The 25,259-nt window shown below is 41.3% G+C and overlaps 1 long non-coding RNA gene across 1 annotated transcript; it reads left to right on the top strand.

Annotated features, from left to right (window-relative positions):
- Positions 1–4,368: 4,368 nt before the first annotated feature.
- Positions 4,369–21,431, top strand: LOC147147697 (uncharacterized). The gene is made up of 3 exons (XR_015086928.1): positions 4,369–4,756; positions 4,894–4,930; positions 21,010–21,431. It is a non-coding gene; the product is annotated as an uncharacterized LOC147147697 (long non-coding RNA).
- The last annotated feature ends 3,828 nt before the right edge of the window (positions 21,432–25,259 follow it).

The following is a 25,259-nucleotide window of genomic DNA, read 5'->3' as shown; positions in this document are numbered from 1 at the left end:
CACTGCTAGTCGGTTCTCTGATGCCTTTGATTGGCTTTGTATTCCCTCTTCAAACACAGAGGAACTCAGCACTTGGTTCCATTCATCCTGCCTTAATATTTTGGACTCTGCGGCTCCATTAAAAAAGAAGCAGCAAAAAATTAGACCAGAGCCATGATTTAATGAGAGTACTCGTGCAGCTAAACAGGAATGCCGCAGAGCTGAACGCAGGTGGAAAAGAGACAGGCTGCAGGTCTCTTATCAAATCCTAAAAGACTGCTGGCGTCGTTAGCAAAGAAAGGTGAAGGAGTCCAAGAGAGACCACTTGTCAAGTCTGATTCAGGAAAATCGCCAAAATCCACATGCTTTATTTAAAACAATTGACTATTAACTGAAGCCCCGTCAACCGATTTGCACGGACCTGTCCCCTGAAATGTGCAATAGATTCTTGTAGTTTATTGTTGGCAAGGTTGATAAAGCTACGGCTCTTGTTTCAAATGCCACATTTGACCCCTCTGTCCACGTCCCTTGTTCTGCAGTGTTCGATCTTTGAGGCGGTTTCTTTCACATTTTTGGAGGATGTGGTTTGCCATATTAAGCCATCTGGCTCCACTTATGACTCTGTACCTTCACACTTCCGTAAGGAGATTCTTCCGAGTATTGGTGAATCGGTTTGGCCGTTATCAACAGCAGCCTGTTTTGCTGTAGTGCACCCCCTGTTTGATAAACCTGGCCTTGAACAAGGTGTGCTGTCCCATCAGACCCATTTCCAAGCTGCATTTTATTTCTAAAATTCTGGAAAAAGTGTTGCATTCAGTTAAAATATTTCTTGGATGAACATAATGTCATGGAGGTTTTCCAGTCAGGCTTCAAGAAGATGCAAAGCACAGAGTCAGCCCTGTTACGTGTTTTTAATGACATCCTCCTGGCAAATGACACTGGAGACTATACACTGTATATGTCTTGTTTTTTGTTGGATTTGACTGCAACATTCGATACGGTAGACCACAGTATCCTTTTGACTCGTGTGCACCCTGGTTCAGACTGCGGTTGCATTGCAAAAAAAAATTGATAGGTATCCGATCTAGGACCACATATGAAAATGGACAAAAACTTTGACTTACTAAGAAGACATGATGCACGTTTTTGAGAAAAAAAACATGCACTTCAATCGGACACTTATAATTTATTTTCCCAAGTCACGCAGAGTCGCAAAATAAGGATGAAAGAGCCGCATGCGGCTCTGGAGCCGCGGGTTGCCAACCCCTGATTTAGGTGATTCAAGTGCAGTTTGTGTCCTGCAACAGATCAATGGACAACTCCAGCCCACTGCCAATGACAAAACAGGGCTTGTTTTGAGAATGAAACAGTTGACTTTAATCGCCCATTTAAAACAAAATTTCTGTTGGGGTTGGAACTCCCTAAGAACAGATGTAAAATAAATACTACATATCATCACTTTCATGAGCCCTATAAAGAGGTGGTTTTATGTCAGGACTGCATGTGCAGGGCCAGGCTTGGTGTGTCAGAACTCGGGTGGTACACGCCTTCTGCTTTGTGCATGTTTATGAGAGATCCTCCAGACCTCACTCACATTACCTTGTAAAAACTTTTCAGCCTCAAGATTTATCCATGGTATTCAGTGGCTATGAAATACTGATCACATGTAGCAGCAAAGCTTTAAGTGCATTTTTACAAGAGTACCTAAAGTGCTTTGTGAGGCTTTTCAACAATGTGCTGGTGCAAGATGAGAAACCTGGCTCCAGTGTGCCTAAATGGTTTAAGCACAATGTATCTTACTGGTGGCATTTCAGCTGTTCAGGCTCAGCGTGTGGAGCAGCAACATATACGGGGTGTGAATACACGTGTGAAAACAATACATGGTCTCCCAAGCACATGTGTTGCACAGATACATCCAGTTGTTGGTGTTAATAACTTAGCTCAATCTCCATCAGAAAAATAAACCTAGCTCATTTACAACCAATAACCCTAACCCTCAGTCCGTCACTGATGGACTCCCGTTTCGCTGACTGATGGAAACATGCGGTGCCTGTTTCATGTGTGTTTGGTCGTTGGGGTGAAAATACACAGGGGTTGCTTCAAGCTGACTGCTATAACTATGGGCTCATCTCATTCCTCTATCACAGGTTCCTTGGTCCTTGCTCATTGTGCCTCTGTTTACATGCTAGCACCTCCCACCAGAATTTCCATCGAGGAGGGAGATGACAACGGAGCTAGGCGGGAGGAGGTAGAAATGTGTTGGGGTAACTTACCTGATTAGCCAATGGGAACGGTCACGTCGGCAAGGGGGGTGCAGCTGTATGCAGGCGTCAATATGTAGAAGTCTACGCCTCAGACACCAACATTATATCCCCTTGACATGAAGTGGATATCTTTCCAATTCTGTCTTTTTAACTTTTGTTACCAATTGGAGGTAATTAACCATTAAACTGGCCAAGCAACCATAAGTCTCCGCAATGTCGTCATTTGCTGGAGACGTCTGCTAAAGATGACGTCACATCATTGATACGTGTCAGAAATGCACCGTGTGTCTGTCAGAATTATTACTCTCGGCAAAAATGTGCACTTTCTGCTTTATGTTTCAAGTTGGATTTGATTAAAGTCAAATATCAACACAGTTACGCTACACAACATTGCAGATGCGCTGGGGCTTGTATTACCTTTGAGTGGCTGCCATGACAACATCAATCTACAATCCCTGTTTGAGTTTAATAATTTATTTATGGGTATTTATTTGCATATAAACCTTTATGGTTTGACAATAGTTTGTAAACAATTACTTTGGGTCACATACAGTATGCCGCAAGTAGAGTCGGAGAGAGAGAGAGAGAGAGAGATCGCTGAAGAGTCGAGAGTTTAATGCCATGTGATGGACTTTTATTATCTTTGATTTATCTACAGTTGGGTTACAAGGCACACGCGGTATGTTTTATTTTGTTCATTATTGAATGTCTGAGTCAAAGAGATGATTGTAAATATTGACTGTAATACCATGGAATATCTTTGTTTTAGTTTTCACGGTACGATGCATGGTTCTTGACCGGAGTAGATAAAATGGAGGAGAAGAACACGATGATCTGACAGTCCTAAAATAGTGGTGATGAACTGTAATTTATCAATGACGGAAGCAAGGTTAAAAACGACGATGGAGTGACTGACTGACTATTACAGTTTTGATTCAACTTGAAATAATGCCCGGCCACTGACGAATGACGAATGACAGACCGTCAAAATTTACTGACACGCCTATCCTGTAGCTGGAGCTGTATGAAAACAGTCTTCATGATGAAAATAATGCTTGGTTATTTTTGGCACTGTCAATATACAGTATCTTATCTATCATATCTTAGCTACATTAGAGGGACCAAAACTGTATTAACAACTCTCAGTATGATACAAAGGAATTCTACACCGCTATTTCCCACACTTTAAAACATGTATTAGATTGTATTGATTTTATCGTTGTGGCATGCTTGTATACATATAGCTAGCATTGGCTCCAGCACCCCTGCGACCCGTGCGAGGATAAGCAGGTCAGAAAATGGATGAATGAATAGATGGACTTCTAATTTGTTGCCATGTGGTAATTTTTCAATCCATGCAACCCATTTAGTTTTGGTCGTATGCGACAGTATCATAATGACTTATATAGCTTTTGTCAATGTCACCTCTCACAAAAGGACAACAGCTGACATGGCTATGTTGTCCCAGCTCTATAGAAGAGCTTTCACATATAGCTGATGTGTAGAAAGTACTTTCATGTGTTAAACAATAGGTATTGAAATATGTCCCTGGGGCAAGGGAAGTAATTTTACTCATCATCTGGCTTTCTGGCAAATGTACATGACACATTGTATAAGAAATCTATCTTCTTTTATCATCTGTCTTTATTACCGATGCTCTGGTAAAATGAAATTGACAGCATAACATTGTCATGCAGACTTTTTAAGAAGACCTAATATAATGAATCATCTTTTTTTTCCATTCCTCTTTCTTTTTCTCTATGACCGTTTTCCTGGTCATGATGGCGATGATGGCTTTGAAATATAGACAGAAACATGAGTCAAGGCTGCCTTTTCAGACTTTAGCATATGTAGCCTATACAACTGTCGCTGTCATGATTTGTTGATTTCATGATTTCATCTTTACAACCACAACAGTGAGGGAAGGGGCAAACATACGTAGCCCATCTCTCAGAAAATCAGTAAATGTGGGATAATTCTGCAACTAATAAAGTGAAAGGGGGTGGGCTTTGATGGGTGAAGCTGAAATTATTTTTTTGTGTGTGGGATTTGCAATCTGTGATTCTATGGAGCTTGCTCGCTCCCCTGCTGCTAGGCTCTAGCTGGAAGCCGGCCCCCCTCTGGCTAATGTTATGGAGAATCGGAGGAATTTTATGGCTGTCTTTTCCCTCCGACCCCTTTTTCTTTTGTTCCCCTTTGAAGAATGACTTTAGACATTTTATTTACATATTTAACCACGGATGAAAGAAATGAAGGGCGAGCAAGCAAAGCTCCTCAGGTTTTTAAGGGAATTTGATTAATACTGTAAAAGGAGCTGGAGCTGATGCAGTTTGTTCAAGCCTTGAAGTAAGAGTGATATCAAAGAGTCCACAGTGATTGTGACAATTCTAAAAGTGATGCATCGTGCTTTTTGAAGATAACAAATCTGTTTATGCCATCCCTGTGCATAATAAGATTGATCATGGTTCTCTTGGCCCCTATTGGATGACTTGTCCTCCGTTCCAGCATGTGAGGTATGCTATGGGAGAAATGGTTGGACATTTTGGACATGTTTGGTATTGTTAGCGCCATTGAAAGGCCGTGTTGATTAAATGTACGGGTGGGGTAGGGCTCTAATCTTCTTAACCAAGGCCCTCCTCTTCTCTTTCAGGGTGCACAATGAGAAGAAACAACACACTCAGCTGGAGGTGAGACTATTTGTTCATATGCCCCGCGCATTGTTCAAAGATCCTGTTCTGCCTCCTGATCGTGCACGTTCAGCATTAGCTCAGGATGATCCCCTTTAGCAGCATAATCTGTTATTTTCTCCCCTATTCCCACTCATCTATTTGAGGCTCGGATTGAAAAGTGTTTATTTTTCAGTGAGAATTTGGTCTTAATGCAGATTTTCACACTTGGAAATTTAAAATGATTTTGCATTATGCCATAAATATATTTTTGCCTGCAATGTCTGTCTGAAGTGTCAGTTTGAATAGGAGCTCCCGTTTTAGTAAAGGGTCAGATGTTTTTAGGAAATGCATGAGTCAAGTGATTAAATATTAAGGAGGCCTGTCTACATCAAAGCCTGCAGTATTCATCCTCATGTGTTTTAAATAGTTCAATAAACAAACTTATTAATGAGGGCTAATTTGTCTCACAACCTTTATTTCCCTTTTTTGCCAATCTGCTTTGTTTCACAAGGTTACATCACAGCCATCAATGGAAGGTTCAACCTTTGACCTCATTCTTTGTGCCTTGTGCTTAATAAGAGGAAGTGTCAGCGTTATTGTAACCTTGTAAGTGTTTATAGATTAGTGTAATTATGGCGACGGTGGGCCATGATAGGGTTGAGAGGCTGCTTGCCAAGAAAGCCTGTTTCAATGGGTTTTTGTTTGTTATGAAGCCCAAGCTGGTCTACGTCAAGCCTGCTTTGATACACTTTTTCATGGGATGGTCATTTAAGAGAAGAATGAAGAGAGGAGGGCTTCCAGGGAGGGGCAGTTGTTGAATTTTACAACTTGTGATTTAAAAAAAATGCTTGAAATCTAGACCAGCCCTAGTGAAGATGTGTGTTTGGTGACTTTTTCTTCAGAGTCACACAACACGAGAGTGAATAGTGGCCTTTAGACATGAACGAGGAGGAAAAAAAGTCAGAAAGGCTGAAAGATTTTTAGTGTCTGTTTCGGTGAAGGACACTGATGGCAATATTATTACCCAAGGTCCTTGTGGGGGTACTTGAGTGTGAATTGTTAATCAGGAAGGCCTTCACTGGTCTAATCCCTCTTTGAGTGGCCGGCCGGAATCAGCGCGTCAGGGGAGACTCCCCACTGCTTCTGGCTCTGGAGGCGCCATTCAATAGCATGGCCCTCCTGTCCCATTCCCACAGTCCCCTCACACTGTGCGGTGGAGCCATGCATGTCTGCACACACACACATGTTCACACCCACCCCCACAACCCCCCCACCACACACACACACACACACACATCCTGCTCCATCCAAATTAGATTAGACCCTTCCCTCTCTCCCCAGCAAGGCGCTGGTCTTTTCTCTGCCCTGGTCATTTATCCTTCCCTTTTGTCTCTGCTGTATAAAAGAGAAACAAATTCCCAAACACCTTCTCTTTTAAGAATTCGCTGGTTTGAAAAGGATGAACCAAGGGCGTCTTCCGTGGGCCTTAGGTGATGCTATAATATCATCATTCCTTTTGTGTGTCACATCTAATGATGTGTGGATGAGAGAGGTCGGGTGGGAAGGAGGGTGACACTGTGCCTGCATTGAGAACAGCGCCAGCTGTGCGTCATGTCAACCTGTTAGCACACATCACCACTGAGCTGCTTCAGACAGCAGCATTAAGAAACTCTTTATTGTGCACCCAGGCTAACACTGCCCAAAGGTTTGCTCTGATCGGCTGTAGATCAGCACAAGTCCTGGAGTAGTTGTTGTTTTGATACCTCCTGTCTTTAGTCCTTGCAAATGGACACTGACACAAAATCAAGGCTTCAACTGAAGGGGTCTTTTGTATAAAAGCCCTGGTGGAAGACCCCCCTCCACCACCTCCCCAATGCTTCTATGTGCAGCCAAGCTATCCCAAAAGCAGCAAATGGAGATCAAAGTAAAATTAAAGCTGACTCGTTCAAAGCAAGATAAAAATGTGCGAGCCTGCAGCAATATTTTCTCTATTGATTTCCTCCTATGCTTGCACTCGGTGGGACTCTGCTAGCTGTGCTGTGCTGAGCGTCGGTACGGAGACTTCGAAGCTGCTGCGGGGAAGGAGGAAATGGCTATCAATACAGACAGAAAAACACTGCCATAATCAACAGGAACAGACAGCTTTTCCAGAGAAGCGGCTGAGATCTAAGTGATCTGGTCGTTTTTCATCGATATCAAGTGGTGGGGAAAAACAAGGAGAGCTTGGACTGGCAATCATGGGAATGAGCATGGGAACAGCATTGTTTTGTGATTCTTGTGTAAGGCTGTCATTGTATTCGCAGATGAATTTTTAAAGGGAAGTCAACCCAAACATATATTTCTTTCAATAATATGTTCTATGCAGGCCCACTAGTTGAAATGGCATTCTGATTAATATTGCATTTGTGGAATATCAGTTAAGCAGCAAAAGCCACCCGTTTATAGCTATCTCTGGGGGCGGCCATTTTGTCACTTCTGTCCACTGAAAAAGACATCACAGACCCTCAGGGCTCCGATAACGACCAATCATAGCTCAGCTTCAGAAAACAGGTGAGCCGCGATTGGTCGTTATCTGAGCCCTGAGGGTCTGTGATGTCATTTTCAGTTGACAGAAGTGACAAAATGGCCGCCCCTGAGAGGGCTAAAAACGTGTGGATTTCGCTGCTTAACTCATATTTCATATCAATCATAATGCCTTGTTTCAACTAGTGGGCCTGCATAGTACATATTCTTGAAAAAATATGTTTGGGTTGACTTCCACTTAAAGGAACCACAAGAGCAGCACACCTCTCTGAAGTTTGTTTACATTATTCACGGTGCATTGTCCACAGACATTTCTATGGCTGTTTTGATTTGCTTTCATGCTGCACAAAGAAGCAGGCACGGATCACTAGTCTCATTGCTTCACAGCAGATAATCAGCATATTGGGTACTAGAGAAAACTGCCTCAGATGAGTGTTTCCAGCAAAAAACACAAAAGCAAATACAATTGGCTTCACTGAAGTCAAATTTAGACATGAAGGGTTATTTATGATCCTTCATTCTCCAGGATGTCAACAAGGTATGAAGGATTCGGCGCCCTGGGAGGGACTGACTTCCTCACACTGAAACCTGAACATGTTTAAAGACAAAATAGAAGAGTGAGTGCCTGCAGACCACGAGTGTTTGTCATTCTGATGTAATTTTCTTATTCTGGATCATTGCACATTCTTGCACATCAATCTTCTACCACAGAAGAACAATGAAGTCGAGCTGTCAGACAGCTGAACAGAATTCTCAAATGTCTGTCAGCCGACACTGGGGGCTACAACAACCGACAAAAATGAACTTTCTTTGTTTTGCGCTTCCAGAATAGATTTCAGGTTGCAATTGCATATCCATCCTGCTCTCCTCACCTCGCTGTTGTGAGGAGTAACACCTGGGTGAGCTGAAAAGGACCTGAATCACGCGGAGGAAAAAGTCTTTTAATCTGTTTCAGATATTGTTTCATTGCTGTAAGCGGTCTTACCTCATCTATGAGGTTTCCTCCTCAGACAGGGGATCACTGTATCTGCAGGCGTTCCTCGGGCTCAAATATCAAAACAGCACTGAATAACTTGTCATTCTCATTCCTCACGACACAGTGCGTTTGTGACATTAATGCATGATCAAGTATGTGGGCCAAGTGTTGTGACTGCTTAACTTGAAAATATATCTAAGTAATTTGGGGGAAAAATATGAAGTCAAATAGGAGTCATATTCATGAGTTAAAAAAAAAAAAAAAAGCACGCTGGAAATTTTTTCGAGAGAAAACATTTTGCGTTCACGAATGCAAGTTATTGCCAAGTCAAAGCGACAGCTGTTGGTAACCCAGTTACGGAATGTGCTGGTAGGCTTTATTCCCTCTCAGGCTTTTATTGCAAGTGCAATGGCTGTTTGACTTCTTTGTAAGTGGTGATCAAGACGTGTCCCGGACACAGATACCCAACTTAATACCTAGAGATTTCACATTGTGTCTCCATGCTTTCCGAGTGATCAAATGAGGAACCCTTTGACATGCTGAAAAAAGGAAGCCACTTAGACAGCCCAAAATTGTCCCAAACTAAGATGTTTGACAGGCAACTTCATTACATCCTGTTTGATATGCTTTGATTTATTCTCCAAAGCAAATTGAATGGAATCATTTGGGGAATTACACTTTTATCATCTTATCAAATAACTCATGAAACTACATCCCTTTGTCTGTAGCTATGTATTGCATGTGTTAAATTCATATTCATATATGGGTTACACTTTGTTGTGTGGTATGATGGTGTGATTTTGAAGTATCTGAGTAAGGGTCTGTTTATACAACATAGTTTCCAACTGCAAAAGAATCAAATCTGTGTTGTTTTGATCTTTCACGGTACCTGGAGCCTGAAAATGCACATTGGAGAATGGGTCTCAAAGTGGACGTTTTTTGAAGATAACACCGGAATCGTATGATTTGTGCAAACATAGTCACATACTTGAAAACCCCCCCGCCCTCTCATTTTTGGGGGAAAGACGATATCTTTTTATTCAGAATTTACTTCACATTGCAGCACTTCACCAACAAAGTGTATCTTGATTTCACTGACACTAGGCCAGGCAAAGTCTGATTATCTTGACAAAGACAAAGGAGAAGATTTAAAATATAATTTAAGATTAAATGTGGAAGGACAAACAAAATGTGCTGTGTTTCTTTAAAAAAATGACACCACCAACTACTGAAGATGTTGCCATTTTCTTCTCAAAAATCCAAAGGAAAAAACTGAGAAAGACTTAATTTTTGTCCGTATGTTTGAACAATAATGGCATTTTGGAGAGTAATCATGTAACCCTTTAAAAGAGGTCTAAAGGTGGAGGTTTTCAGAAAAAGCACTGTGTCGCGCTGGTATGATGTCAGGCTCTTTTCAGGGATAAATCAACTTTCCCCATTCGGCCAACCTACCCTGCATGTAGAAACAAGGATAGATCCGAGATTAGCCTTATAACCTTATGGTGGAGAAGCGAAATGAAACACACCGCTAGGTGACAACGTGCTTCTTGTCAATGGTCTGCCTGCTTTCATGTTGCCAGGCTCACCCGCATAGCCATGTTCATATCAGAAGGATTGTGGCAGCAACATGAAAGAGATTCAGCAAAAGTTGGGAATGGAAGTGTCCTGAACCTGAACTACCATCTTACATGTCAAAACCACAGAGGGAGGAGTGGTGAAAGAGAACGCTCAAAGCAGTGAAAGATAGAGGTGCTTTGGTTTTCTGGCCAGGCTGGAGGAATCCTGCATGGTTGTGACAGCACTTCCTATTTATAATTGTAGTATTGGGTCAGCTCCCAAGGAGATGGAGGGTCAGTTGAATTGGTGTTGACTTCCACTACTCACTGCTTATCTGCTTGAACTACAGAGAGATGTCAGTTCTCACCCTGTTTAGACAGCACTACACAGATGTCAACAGTTTCTGATACCCAAAACATTCCTGATGACATCATCATCCCTTTGGTCTTCCTCTGCAGGCAAATGGAAAAGGAATAGATCACCCTGACATCTCAGCATCTGTCAGAGATGAAACACAAACGCCAGCTGCCATTTCAGACTGAACTTGTCTTGTCCCACTGCCTACACCTCCATTACTGTATTGTGACCACAACACTTTAAACTTTGTGCAACTGTGTGATGACACAAAGTCCTATAGGGCCCTATTCTTTGTCTTAGCACAAGTGTAGCACAAAGCGCAGTCTTAACTGTGCGCATGGGTGGAGTTTTTTGTATTTACCTAGACTTTGTACTGGTACAAATGAGCAAAAAGGGTCATTTGCGCCGTGGGTTGGGACATAGCAGACTCACAGGCTATGGGTGAGTATGCCCTCATTTACATTAAAATCATGGCGGTGTAAGATCATGCAAGGCTAGGCATTGCAGAAGTAGATTTAGACTCGCTGGCGTCGGTGCATGAGATTGGCGTGCGCAAAGTGCAGATAAACTGCAAGATCCGCCCCTTGCGGAATATGTAGTCGGCATGTGACGTATTCAATTGAAGACTACCTTGCACTCACGATCGTGCGTCCGTGTGTGACAAAACCAAATAGTTGTGCCGCACGGTCAATTGGGTTTTATTAGAATATTTTCAAGATGATAAGGATTACAGGATTACCCTATACACGGTATATTGTATTTCAGATTGTTGTCATGTTGTCTTCATGTTTGACGTGTACTCAAGCAAAAGTAAAAAGTATGTTGCATTAAAAATACTCTGACGATTACAATTTATCTAAAAAGTTACTTAAGGAAATGTTACAAACTAAATGAAGCATGTTACTACCCACTTCTTGTAATAATTAGTAAACTGGTAAACAAGGAAGAAAAGACCATACTACAGTACAAAGAGAATGGAAGGAGATAATAAGACAACAAAAACAAACAGTATGTAACCTGAAATTCAAAAGTTAGCATTCATACGGAGAAAAAGAGGTAAAACACACAGTGCCGATCAAAACAGGAGCGAGAAAGAATTCAGTCCAGAAGACAGCAATAAGAAAGCAAAGATGTGGCTTCTTCCTGGTGTGGGTGCCTTGCTGCTACACTCTCCACTGGCAGCCATGCCACCAAGAGGAGACAAGAGAAAGCTTAGGGAGAGATTGAATTATCCAGGAAACAAAGCAACACTCAGATGGAATACGAAAACCAGCTTTGCTTGAGACTACAACTTTTTGTTGTAATCCTTCTTTATGGACAATGTGATTCTCTGTCAATTAATCCCCAACTGACTTTGGGCAAGAATCTTTGTACAACCTGGTCTGGTTGCCAGCCAATCACAGGGCGCATAAAGAACAACAGCCATTCCCACTCACTTTCATACCCATGGACAATTTAGAGTCTTCAGTTAACCTAACATTCACGTTTGTGCAATGTGTGTTTGGAGCACAGGGAGAACATGCACACGCCATTCAGGAAGGCCAGAGCCGAGATTCAAACCCTGGACCTCAAAACAGTGAAGCGGATGTGCTATTCCACCAACTAGATTATATATTACAGAAAATAAAAGTCTGAAATCTACAGCGCCTGTATTAAGAGTTTTGGTTTGTTGTTTTGATACCCTCTTTGTTCTGTCTTTTTTTTGTGACATTTCCCTGAGGGCCCCCAAAAACGTGGCTTTACTTTTGATATTCCAGCTCCCACAGGAGGTTTGGATGACTGCAACAAAACCGAATTCATTTGGATAATTAGCACAAAAACAACTCCATAAATCACTTCAGGTTGTCACAGTAGGACATCACACAACATCTGTGTGACATATCTCATTAAGATTGTTTGCTCACAGGCCTAGTTTTTGAGAGAAATAACACAATTTCATGATATCATGAGTAGTCATTTGGGGACCCTATCGCTTCAATACCATAAATTGTAAAAAAAAACAGCAACGACAACAAAGCATAACATTTTCGAGAGTCAGAGTATATAATTGTATTGAATTGTATTGTATTGTTTTGTATTAGGCACACGAGCACAATCACTGGAAATTAAAAAAAAAAAATCCACACGATTCATCTTTTCTTATAAACATAAAAACAATCACTGTTAGAATTGATGACTGTGGTTGTTCTGTAAAACAAGAATGCATGATCCTGATTCCCAGTGTCAATTAAAAATGAGCAATTGAGCATGGTAAAAGCAGTCACAATCATCAAAGGGGTGGGCCCACACAAATATTTGTTCAAGGGCACTTTTTCTTGTAGGCAAATAGTTGTTTGTCTGGTGTGCCTGCCCACCCATCAAGTGGGAAATTAAACAACTAAGCACATCTTTTATCTGCCTTTTTCTGATCATGTCTGCAGCCATTCTGCACTCCCACTCCTATGTTACAAAGCAGTGGGACTTGCTAACATAATCACAACCCCCCACACCAAAGCCCCTTTTTCCTTGCACTGCTTCTACCTCGAAACAGCCTGATTCTGCCCTGTGTGGTCACTTTTCCATTACACTTTTTAGACGCCGTGCGATTTCAGTGGAACTGCTCCTCAGAACCGCTTCCAACCTGGTCCTAGAATGCAGGTTGAGGAGCGCCGTTTCTTTAAGCGATGTGCAAAGAACACCACTGCACACATTCCCTGGTTTTAAGCGAGTGAGACAGAGCCACCCACCACCAAGTAATAAATGCAGTATATATAGTACACATATATTGTGTTTTACAAAAATAATATACCATATTCACAATTTTGTATGTACCAATGAATGAAATAGTGAAGCAGTGCACACGTCTGGCTCCCTTCACTTGAAAGGGTCCATTTGAGTGAGTGAGAGCAAATCCCGTCATTTTATTATCTCCACACTATCCTCCCATTGCACGATATCTGTCAATATCGTTCTCATTCATTCAAATTGATCCATTCGAGTGAATGGACCTGGTGGCGTGAGCGCCACTCGTGATCATTTTCTTACCAAAGCTTTAGTATGTTTAGTTTAAGTATAGTTATAAAGCACAATATGTGAACTGTATAAACTGTATATTTATACCTTGGTGGGCCGGAGGGTCCGAACAGTCCGGCCCCGGGACGGACTGCCCAGCTCTGGTAATAGGTTATCGTTGCTTTGGCATACATGTAACAGCCTGCAATTTTAATATATGATATTTTTATCAACCGTGCTTTTTGAAAACCTCAAATGTATGTATGGCCATCATTCATTTGTTTTTAAAAGAAATTAATTTTAAAAATTGCACCGAAGTTGAAGGTCTAGTCTTTGATTACATCTGAATTAATTTGACATTCTGATGCATTGTAATAGTCATATGTGGTTGCAGTAGAGCTACAGGATAAACGGACCCTCTATATCAGGGGTGTCAAACTCATTTTTTGTCGGGGGCCACATTACTGTGAACCCATATAAATGTGTGATCGCCTGATATGATTACATGCAAACAACAAATTGATGGATAGGTAGTTTTGGATGGTAAGTAATTAACTGTTCAATTATTTTTTCATTTATTTTATGGCAGAGGATTGGTAACAAATAACACATGGCAGTATCTCATATCTCAGTGTTGTTAAAAGTGAAAACTATTTGCAAGAAACGTGAAGTTGACGCACATGATTTGCCTTCGTGGGCCGCATAAAATTAAGTTGCGGGCCGGATCTGGCCCCCGGGCCTTGACTTTGACACCTGTGCTCTATATTGAACATGCACGTATAGCTTAAATATATGATTTGTGTGATGCCAATCATTTAATCTCTCCCTACTGGCATGTAATGAGTCAAAACATTAAAATGATTAATCAAGAGCTCATTAACTACCAAGGGACATACTTCAATTGGTGGAGCAAACAATAAATGGCATCCTGTTTATTTGAAGTGATTATAGTGGGTTTGTTCCCATCTGCCTCGTGGGAGGAAGTGGCGTCCCTGGTACAGATGCTGTTTGTCAGAAGTCAGAATGGTGCGGCAAAAACGAGCCAACATGCACCGATTCAAGCAAACTGAAATAGAACAATGGATCCACCATGCCCGTATCCCATTTCACAGGGAACGCCGTTTCGTTTGTTCCATTTTTTTCCATAGGCATGAAAGACAAGTCATTCTTCTATATAGCATAAAGCACTGTGCATATTTGTGATATTTTAGTTATAGTCTCTTTGAAGTGTGTTAGACAATAAAAATGCTTCTGCATGGCCTCAAACGATTTGCTCAATCTGAAGGATTTATTATGCTGATAAAATCCTTTAATTCCAGACTGAATTTTAATGTGAAGATGTACAGTACATTTATTTTCTGCTGCGGAATCTAAATGTATGCTGTTGTTCCACTGTAATATCCTGTGTTTTGAACATTAGACTTCTTTTTGGTAGGTTTATTAAAGACATGATTGAATTCGAGCCAATTTTGCAAATGCCATAAAATGGGACTCATAAATTGTGCAATGACAATATTGTCATTGTGTTTTGGTCACTTTGGTAGTTTAGTTTATGATCCCAGATGTTGGCAAAGGGCTGTAATCTCCCACAAAAGACAATTGCAGCTGTGACCGCTCTGTTTTGTCGTCTACCGCTGAAAAAATAAGACAGCAAGCTGAACAATTACACAAATGATTCCATATGCCCTTTTGGCAACCTGTTCTGCTTTTTATCCACCAAAACACGCTTTCAAAAGTCTCATCTGTGAGAGTAATTGTCATTTACATGGCTGGAAAAGTCCAAACAATTGTACTTTTGGTGATAACACAGGGCTCCAGACTCACTTTCTCTTTTTGACTAGGGTCACAGTGGCCCCCAACCTTGAATTTTAGGCACAAAAGTAAAAATTTAGTAACAATAACATAACAATATCCCATAGTAGTGCTGGCAGTGTCAATCAAAACTGAGCAGTATTACCTTTGTAAAGGCAGAATATTTGTATTGGTACAGTGGTGTGACAAAGTAATTGCCGTCTTCTCAAGTTCTTGTTTTTGCACTTTCCTCACTTTAATATTTAAGATCATCAAACAAATGTGAATATCAGAAAAAAAAACCTTTTTCGGATCTTTTGACTGTCTTCAATTTGTTACAGGTTCTACTTCAGTGATTTCTTGTTTAAACATGTCTGGAGGTAATCATGCTTGGGTGTGGTCAGTGAAATTGAAGCTTTCCAAAAAATGTGACTAGCCGCAGTCAATTCATGATTCAACACCAAGTAGGCCAGGTAGCTTTGAATATTTTTTTTCCCCATTTAAAAACAGAATTTTATGTTAAGTCCTTGGGTTATCTTTGTCTGATATTTGCATTTATTTGATTATCTTAATTGAAAAAAAAAAAACCTGAGAAGAGGGCAAGAACTTTTTCACAGCACTGTTGCATATCATTATATTCTGCAAGTGATCATAATGGCATGGCTGGCCAGTTTCTTACGCTTCAGCCACTGCATGAAGTAATTTGGTAAAAAGAAAAAAAAAGTTCAGATCTCTGTGTAATCTACTTTTTAATTATACTTCTGGCTTTTGAGTACATCATTTTGACCTCTAATACTAAACAATTTGCTGATCAAGGTCATCAGCAATGTTTTTTGTTTACTTTTGAATGGAACGCTTTGAGGTCAAACCTCGGAAGCTCCAAGTGGGCTATTTCCTACTATCCTGCAGTCTGGAATGCAGCATTCGATGAGGATGATTATGAAGATGTATATGTGTATGTGAAACTTTTAAACACTCAAGGGAAATACATCAAAAGTTTTTTTGTTTTTTTTTTATCAAGCACTGCAGTTTGGCTCAGGATCATTTTTTTTCTTAATGTTTTGTATTTCCACATTGAAAAGGGTACTAAACTAACAACGGGAACATCGCAAAATGAGCCCTTTTAAAAATCTACTGCAATGAATCATGATGCAGGGAGGTCTTTGTGTTGTTGTGTAGGAGTGTGTCTTTGTCAAATTCAGTGGCAGTTTACATCATGTTGCGCCGGTATGATTCATTCTATTTACATCCTGTGATGCTGCCATCGGTAATACGCCAAATCACCCCACAGTGAACGCGCACGTCAGATAAAGGTGTAGCATTCCAAACGTTGCCGTGGCAAACAGCAATAACTGTACCATTGAATGGAAACATGGTTATAGCACTAGCTTTTCCATCACATTCTAACCTGGCAACTGCTTGTGAACTTTGCACTTATTTAGGTCTCCACTGTTCCTTTTTGTGTGAATGATATGACATACGTGAACGGAGCCGTTCTACGTGTGCCTCGGGAGGAAGCAATATAAAAGCCTGTCGTGGTGAAGGAGATGGCCGCGGCAGCTTCTTACCACCGATCAGCAGTGAAAGCGTAGAAGGAGCCAGAGGCGGCAGTGGGAGTAGAGCTTCTCTGTAATTACAACGTGGTCCTAAAAAGCAAATACCAAGCCCTAGCAACCTCAGCCAGGAGACAGAGAAAAAAGGGGGTATAGTGCAGAGGAGGGGTTGGAAAAAAAATAGGCAAGGAGAGTTAAGAAGCGCCACAGAGAGCGACCCCGCAATGACCCCGACTCTCCAACAATCGTCCCCTGCCAGCTGGAGCCAGGGTTAGGGGCGAGAGCGAGGGGCCAGGCGGGATCCCCTCCGATTTATGACTGACTATAAGGCCCCTGAAAGAAACCCAATCACCCAGGATTCCTGCGCAGCATGACTCTGGCTGGAGAGAATAGATAGCCCAAGAGAGTGTGGGACTGGGGGCTTCAGCGGAGCCAATGGTTCATATACAGGCGCTGACACAGAGGGAGACTGCTGAGGGGAGGGCCGGTGGGCATTGGCTCCATTATGTACAGCTCTCCGCATTGAGCATGATATCATTACACTGTGCCGACATCAGATGACTGCCCAAACTCATCGTCTGAACTCCCTTTGTCAAACATATTTCACAACCTGGAATTACATGCACCCGGCTAATTGCTCTATCTGCCTAATTAGTAGAAATGTAATGGTTATTACATTTCAACCTGCTATCAGTGTCGAGTGGGAAAAAGAGAGGCTGGCTGAGAGCAGGGCATGAAAAGAAAGGGAGAAGGCAGCTGTCTTTTAAAGCGGGGTAAGCCACGCTCCGAGCTACCCCGCTGATCCATTAGCATATCTGAATGATCCTGTTCCTGCACAGCCACCACCACGCTGCAAGGTGGCACATCTGAAGAAGTCGCTCTTTGAATGCGCTTGCAAGCTGGGGAAACTCTTATTTTTCAATACGTTTGAAAATCCGGAGACAACTTGATATTTGAGAAGCCAACAATAATAAAAGTGCGAGGAAAAGGGAAAGAAAGTTTCATATTTTGAGGAGGACAGAGTTTTACAAGCTATTTGAAGCCGGATACTTAATAATTCACTTGATGCTACAAGCAGCAGTAAGGCAAGACGGAAAAATACTCGTGCACAACAACGGTGTTCATCACCTTCGCATTGTCAAAGGAAAGTGTATGACAACCTCCGGATCAGCGAGCAGAATTCAACTTTTATTAAAGAGGCAAAGTTCAGTCAAATAAGATAGGATAAGATAATCCTTTAATGATCTCATAGGGAATATTCAGCCGTTACAGCAGCACATAGCAGAGTGTTTAAAAAATAAATATAATAGATTAAAAAAAAATACCTAGAAGACACTGTCATATACGTGAAACAACTTTTTCGAACAATGAAGTGGCATGGGTGTAGTGAGTGGTTGTGGCCCACATTGCTGTTGTACAGTCTGATGGCGGATGGCACAAAGGATCGCATGAAGCGCTTAATTGTGCGTGCATGTGAATATTGGAGTGCGGTAAAGAATCTGTATTTTCTTAATCAATAACGAACCATTTCAAAGTGTAACTATTCGGCGCTAACTCTTTGCAGAGAAAGGTGTGCAACTTGACGTATTTGGTTTTAAAACTGGTTTGGCTGGATCCCTTGATTTTATCTGGCGCCCCCATTCATATGTATCATATGGAATTTGCAAGTAAGTCTGAACTAACGCTTTTGCATTTTGATCCTCGTTCTTTTTGGTAAATGTGTCAGAGCTTAGTCTTTCCCCCTTTTTTGATCAGCCTTGAAGTTGGTCTCCCTTCAGCCACAAAGCGGGCTTCTATTGACTGGTTCCAGGCAGCGTATTGATGGTTCCATAATTTGGGCACAGGAACACAAAAAGGCAAACCCCCGCTGGGCTCAGCACGACAGCCCAGTCAGCAGGGAGGCTTGCATTTATTAGCCTGGGAGAGCAGCTCCTGCAGAATTAAAGCATATTCACCCACCCATTGATCTCTGTCATGAAAACAATACTCGCCTCCATCTTTGGCAGCGTGCTAGGCACTGCACGCTCTGAGGTAATTCGGGGGCCACAGACAACAGGATGGCTGATACCACAAACTCCCAAGTTTACTGTTTAAAACTGAGAGGAACAAGATAATAAAACATATTAAATGAGTAATGCCCCCGTCTAATTGCGTTATGTGATGGATTTGGATGACCAGAAAGTGGATATGATGGCTCGTGCTTTCGTGTGCTTCTGGGGATCATAAACTATGGCAGCTGCGACATTTATTTTATTACTGTGGTATCAAATCAATTTGCAGTATAGATGTCATCCTGCCTGTCCGTTCATAGCTGTCTTATAGTCAGGGCTCAGCCTCATGCAGCTCATTGAACTTCCCTTTGACTTTTGACCTTAAAGTCATATGAAAGATGCATTGCATGGCTTCTGGCTTTAACCCATTAAGGCCTAAAGCGCCTGGCTAAACATCTCTCTAAAGACTAAGGTCGGTTTTGGAATCACCCTTGAAAACTTGAAGTTTCAACACCTCCAAAATAATTAATACTCAGCCCCTGTAGCAGATAGAAACATCATTCCAAAATATTTTGATATCTTAGACATGGCTTTCACACAGGCCTGAGTTTATTATTTACTGTTTCAATCAAAAATGTAAAAAGAAAGTGTCAGTGTAAGAGAAGCACTATTTTTAATTTTAAAAATAAATTGTGGTAATTACCATCATCTATTCTGTTACAAAGCCGTTGATATCGTCATTGTTTACAAACGTATATCTTAACCGTATATAACGTTCAACTGGTTCCACTGGTTCAAAGTCCACAAGCGCTTCATCTATATCAATGTCATTACTTATTTCATAGCTCCTGCGATCATCTGCAAAAAATTCCAGACATCCTCCTAAGGCTCACTAAACCGTCGTGTGTATATTGTGATGCATTTCATTGGCTAAGAGACAGAGAATTGGTTTAAAAAAAAAAAAGATGTATACGCTCTTCCGGCTGAGGTAGAAAGACGCAACAATGCGCTAATGGTAGAAACGCGGTAATGGGCTCCCGACCTTAATGGGTTAAAAAGGATCTTGGTCAAGGCCAGGGAAATATGTCGGATACAGGCGAGGAGGAATTAGAGCAATATGATCAGACATCTTAATCCCTCCTAATCCACTGATAATAGTCTTCATCACCTCCCAAAAATGTGATGCGGAGTGGTCACAATGCTGACGAAAGACTACTAGACCTATTGATTACTGCTTCCTGTTCCTTTAGATGCTTGATGATCTGAAGTCCACAGTTTGGGGATGTCTAAAAATGGTTTGAACTCAAAACACCGAAATGTTTGGGTGAATTCAACTTGTGCCCATTTTTCATTTTTACAGTTCCACTGGGTCTGCGTGTTGTGACTCACGACAAATTCTACAGCCACTTTTTTCTGAGTTCATCATCGCTGAGAATTCTTATCTTGAAATGTCGTTGAGTTTGGATGATGATGTGCACACTGGAACAAAAGGTTTTGCTGCTTTTGGAAAACAAAAATCAATCTTTTTCAAGGCTCATACTCGGCTGTTTACTTGAGGCTGTGAATACACGGCTGTCATAATTCGCCACACCAGAATAGGATGAACTGTATCATTGGCAAGGGCTAGGATGTTACAGCGTTTTGTGCAAAAAGGATCGCATGAAGCGCTTGATTGTGCGTGCATGTGAATATTGGAGTGTGGTAAAGATACTGTATTTTCTTAATCAATCAATAACGAACCATTTCAAAGTGTAAATATTCGGCGCTAACTCTTTGCAGAGAAAGGTGTGCAACTTGTATTATTTGGTTTTATGTATGGGCCTGCACCATAGATCAGTGCTTTAATGAATGCGATTGTGCCTTCTACCAAATATTGATGATATCACCATCATCTGACACTCTAAAAACAAACCGAATGACTCAGAATGATTCAAAAATGAGTGAAAGTTCTATGAATGCAGTGTTGTGAGCAAATTTGCTCAAGCGCAGTTGAGTGCCAAGCAGTGTGAACGTGTGCCATTCAAAAGCCAGCTGCTTTAAACTTTTGTTGATTGCCAGGAATCGTTTGTGTTTACATTTTTGGTCTTGGCTTACATGCACTCTGACTTCCATTTAAAGACGTTTCGAAGGAAATTATATTAAACCATTTTCAAAAACTGTTACTTTTCGACAGCCTCGGGCTCCAAAATGTTGTATGTCATGAAGATGAATTGACAAAATGATTAGATTTTATCAATTTTCTGCTAAAAAACAATTTTGAGGTAAACAGCTCTTTAAGTTTCAGGAATCTACTCGAGAGGGTGCAACACCAATATATACATCCATTTGTTTCACTTGCGCATGTGTGTGTGTGCACAGATAGAGTCGACTGTTGACCTAAGGAGCTTGCAGAGTTTGACGGTGCCCTTGGCGGCTCAGATCCAAGAAGAGGGAGACTGCCTGGACCGTCTGGTCACCTCCTAACACACAGGCCACAATGTCAACACAAGCCACAAGAAGACAGTGACTGTCACACTTCACACATAGTTGAAAGGAGCGATACGTCTCATTATGCCACCTAGAGCTTCTTTTGTCAACTTGGGTTTGATGTGTGGAGGGGAAGGGTTGACGAAGACTCCGCGGCCTGGTATGAGGCCTGCCGCTGCCACCTTTGAAGTCACTGTCGGGACAAGGTCTTTCATATTTACAAAAAAAGAGAGGAAAACTCAAGGGATTGCCATGATTGGCACACTGTTGTTAGAGCAATAAATGGCTTGAGCTAATCACCGCTTGCACCCGCCCTGTTCATCAACCCACATGCTGCCCCAGGAGTTTTGAAAAGACTGCTTTGCACGCACATTTTCAGGCTCCTCTGACATGAAACTTTCTTTTAATCTATTCTTACCAAAAAGCCATTCAAACATCTTACATAAATTATGCTCTTAGCATTAGAATCAAAGGCATATGCCATCCCTCCTCACGCTCTCTGTGAACTTTTTGATAGACAGTTATCAAGGCTTGCATTATGGGCAGGATATGTGTCTTGTAATTCCAAAGGCGACTTTGAAACTTGACTGCATCATTCCTTACACAGAGAACAAAGTTCCAACCCATCATCATTTTTTTACGGGAGAAAATAGTGGGAGAAAAAATTGATGCCTAAATCTCGCTCAGCTGAGTGAGTGATCTGCTTTTCTCTAAGGTGTGCAACAAAATACAATATCTATCTCAAAAACAGGAAAATTAGGCACTCAAAGTGATTCTGAATTAACAGGCCTTTATTTTTACCATGCCCAGTTGAAAATAAATGCCTACGCGTTTCAGCCTTGGTACCAAGGCTGAAAAAAAAGCCTATGCGCGAAATGCTAGGTTAGCCCCGGGGCCGATGAGTAGGTAAAGGCGGCCCTGGACATATGGTCGTACAGATGACAATCCCAATCCCTTGCCGGCTACTGCCTCCATCGAAGAGGTTAGCCATTTCCTTTCTTTTTTGCATACCGTTTGGTCTACTCCTCCTGACAAAGAAAAATGCTGTTTTTTACTGCTGTGTCTGGCTAGACTTGAGTGCCTGTGTGGGTGAGGTGCTCCAGCGATCTCCCCTAAATTCCCATACAGTCCTAGCTCTCCGCAATAGTGCGCAATCTGTTCGACTATGACGTTTTTGTGTGTGTGTGGGGGGGGGGGGCAGATAACAAAATAATAGACGGACAATGTTTACTTACCTAATTAAAAAAAAAAAAAAAGTGTTTTTTTTTTTGCTCGTGCATACGCAAGTCAATACCCAGTGGCATTATGGGAAAAATGCTGAGAGAGTGCCATTGAGAGGAGTAAAAAAAATAAAACAACTGGTTCATGAAGCAAATGTGAAGCTTCATTTTCCCATTACTAGCGATTAATAAAGAACCAGAATGTATTTTTTGTCAAGCGGTGGAGATCGGCACCACATTCCTATCACCAACGCTTAACAGAAAATACTGTTTTATACTGTTAAATTACATCTTGTTATTCTTGATCAATCATTAACTGTTCTAACTTACTTGTGTATGAATATTTAACGGCATAAAGTATGTGCGTGTCTATCTATCTAATCTTCCTAATAATAAACAATTTATAGACCTAACTACCCACCTCTAATAGAGATATAAAGACTTAAAACCATATTTCACCTGTTGCCACCCTTCTATTGCCGAGTACTGTATACACCCCAAATATTAAGTCATCAAACAATTTAGGGATTACGTTGTGCAGATTATGTGTTTGATTATTGTCCAGAATTTTGGCACGTTTATGTTCGTTGAAAGGTTAAGGCTGATTTATATGGTTGTGTTAAAGCAAATGCAATTCTGAAAAGTGCACAGCTGTGTGTACCTACACCTACACTTAAGACTCCTAAATGATCCATTCACGGTCACATTGTCTGATGAGCACAAAGACATTGAAGTGAATAGAGCTGTTTCGACAAGCATGTTGTTGGTTCAACCAGGAGAGAAATGTAAACACTCATCGGTGTGTTGAAAATTGGGTCCTTTATTGTTTTCAAATCATCCATCCATTCATTTCTATACAGCCTGTCCTCATTAGCCTAATCTGGAGCCTATTTCAGATGTCAAGACAAGGTACACTTTGGACTGGTCGGCACCCAATAGCATTTCATTGGCGAATGTTTGTGCCCGAAAAACGGACTCAGATTGCACCTTAACAGTTTTTGAAACTCATGCCGACCACAATGGTTAGCTTACCTAAATGGTGAAGCTATTCACTTGTCATTACTGTCCATAGAAAGCATGTACTGTGAGTCCAAATTTCGGGGAGAAAGAGAGAGAGAGAGAGAGAGAGAGAGAGAGAGAGAGAGAAGAAAAATCAAAACAAAACAATATATGTCTCCTTATGGCAGTAAAAATGGAGACAAAACTAGTTTGGAGTATTGAAAAATTTAAAAAAGCATGAATCGGTTCTCTTATTATTGTCAGATCTTTTTGCTAATTTGAATAGGAAGCATTTCCATGTACCGGGTATATACTACTTCTCATGGTCATTGTTTGTTCAGCAAAATTCAATACCGAACATGATTTGATCTATTATACTCCAAATCAATGCGTCAACTGTTGAACACTAGGCCTTATACCTATGGAAGGTCATGGCTTGGGACTCGGTAAAACACAATGCTTCACTGGTAAATAAAGGAGAGAGAGCGTGAGAGTGCGTATGTGTCTGACAGTGGCTGAGTAAACAGACTCTGTTCTTATCTTTGCTCAAATAGAGTGGAAAAGGAAAGTCAGGGTGGACACAAAAGCGAGAGGGGGTGGGTAAAAACAAAGTCTGGTGCATGATAATGAACAAGGTCAAGTGTACACTGCATGGCTCAGTTCAGTCAGAGAAAGATAAGGCCCAACCTGCTGACAAGGTGTGTGCAGCTAAGGGGAATGGGAGGTCAGGTAAAGCTCTGCAGATGCAAGTAAAGCTCTCCACATTCGCACAGACTGTGAGTTGATGGCATCTCTAGCCTGCTAGCGCCACCTGCTGGAGATTATAAACTACAGCACAGCAGTATTACTTAGACATGCTTGTCAGATAACTTCTTTGGTCTTTTTTTTTTTTTTTACAAAATGTTAATGATTATAGCACCCCAAAAAACAAAACAAAAAACATTAGAAAATTATTAAAATTTTTTAAAAAAGTAGTTGTACACACAGCTGACTTTCACAGCCAGCATGGGATCAATTCCTGCTCAGTGATTAATGGTCTTCATGTGAGTGTGAATGGTCTCTTCCTTGGTACAGTGTGATTGCTAGTTGTGACCGGTGCAGGGCTAGTCTCTCGGTCTCTCGCAACTGGAATAGACCCAAATTCCCTGACCATTATCAGGATACGGTGTAAGGAAAATGGACGGGTAAAAGTACAAAGATATTCTTTTTTTTAATAAAATGGGATTAGACTCGAAACACTGCAAACCTACTTGCAAAGGATTCAGTCATGTTTTCTTGCATTCCCTATGTATTTCAACTGGCCTGAGCCATCATAAAGAGTCTGTTTTTTGAAAGTATAATTATTTTGAATGATAGTAATGTTTGAATATTCAAACATTCCTCAAGTCTCTTCTTGAAAGACATGTAGCTAGTATTTAAATCAGGGTTTTCCTGGAGACACTCCAACAATTTAACTGCAAGTATCTCTTTTGCATGCTTTGATGTATATGTTTCTTGTGTTTCTGTAAAAGTGAACTTTAAAAAGGCCCCAAGCTCCTCATCTGATGCTGAGCATGACATTTCGTATGATTTCAAACGGCAGCAAATAAAGTGTGAAAGGACGACAGGCTCACAGCTTAGTCTCACAGAGCATAAAGGATAGGATTAGTTGAAGGCTATCTCTGATGTGTCACTCATCTTCTTGGAGAGAGGAGGGGAACACAAGATAAAACGCCTTTTGGTGGACCAGCAAAGCCATAAAGGAGAAAGCCAGCTATGCTTCAATAGATATCAGATACAACTGATCCAAATACTCACCTCAATCGCAGGCGAGAACTCTGATCTGATGCTCGAGAGAAAGGGATAAAAACCCTTTGGGGAGTTTCTAGGCCTCACTTAGTATACGCTCAGGTGGACAGGGTCAGCAGGACATGAGGCTACACT

Source organism: Filicampus tigris, chromosome 5 (assembly GCF_054856515.1).
Source record: "Filicampus tigris isolate MCC_2025a chromosome 5, RoL_Ftig_1.0, whole genome shotgun sequence".
In the NCBI taxonomy this organism is placed as follows: Eukaryota; Metazoa; Chordata; class Actinopteri; order Syngnathiformes; family Syngnathidae; genus Filicampus; species Filicampus tigris.
This window is presented reverse-complemented; position numbering and strand designations above follow the sequence as displayed.